The 261-nt window shown below is 22.2% G+C and overlaps 1 protein-coding gene across 1 annotated transcript in view; it reads left to right on the forward strand.

Moving 5' to 3' along the window:
- LOC106316683 (U-box domain-containing protein 52-like) overlaps nucleotides 1-261 on the forward strand; it is a 6,030-nt gene that overhangs the window by 2,851 nt on the left and 2,918 nt on the right. The gene's annotated exons all lie outside the window — the stretch shown is intronic.

A 261-nucleotide genomic window follows, 5' to 3' on the forward strand; every position in this document is an offset into this window, starting at 1 on the left:
GGACTTTAAATTATAAAAATGAGGAAACCTTATATGTTATATTATTTTTTTAAAACGACTTTAAAATACAAAAATGAGGACACATTATATGTTATATTTTCCTTATATGTTAGATTTTTTCTTAGATGTTATATTTTGAATTTTTTAAAACGACTTTAAATTACAAAAATGTAAGTTTTCCTTAAGTATACGACTAAAAACATTAAAATGACATGTATCAATTCGATGGTTGATTTGAAAGCTTTCAAAACCATATGGAAG

The sequence above is a fragment of the Brassica oleracea genome, chromosome C9, assembly GCF_000695525.1.
Source record: "Brassica oleracea var. oleracea cultivar TO1000 chromosome C9, BOL, whole genome shotgun sequence".
Classification (NCBI taxonomy): Eukaryota; Viridiplantae; Streptophyta; class Magnoliopsida; order Brassicales; family Brassicaceae; genus Brassica; species Brassica oleracea.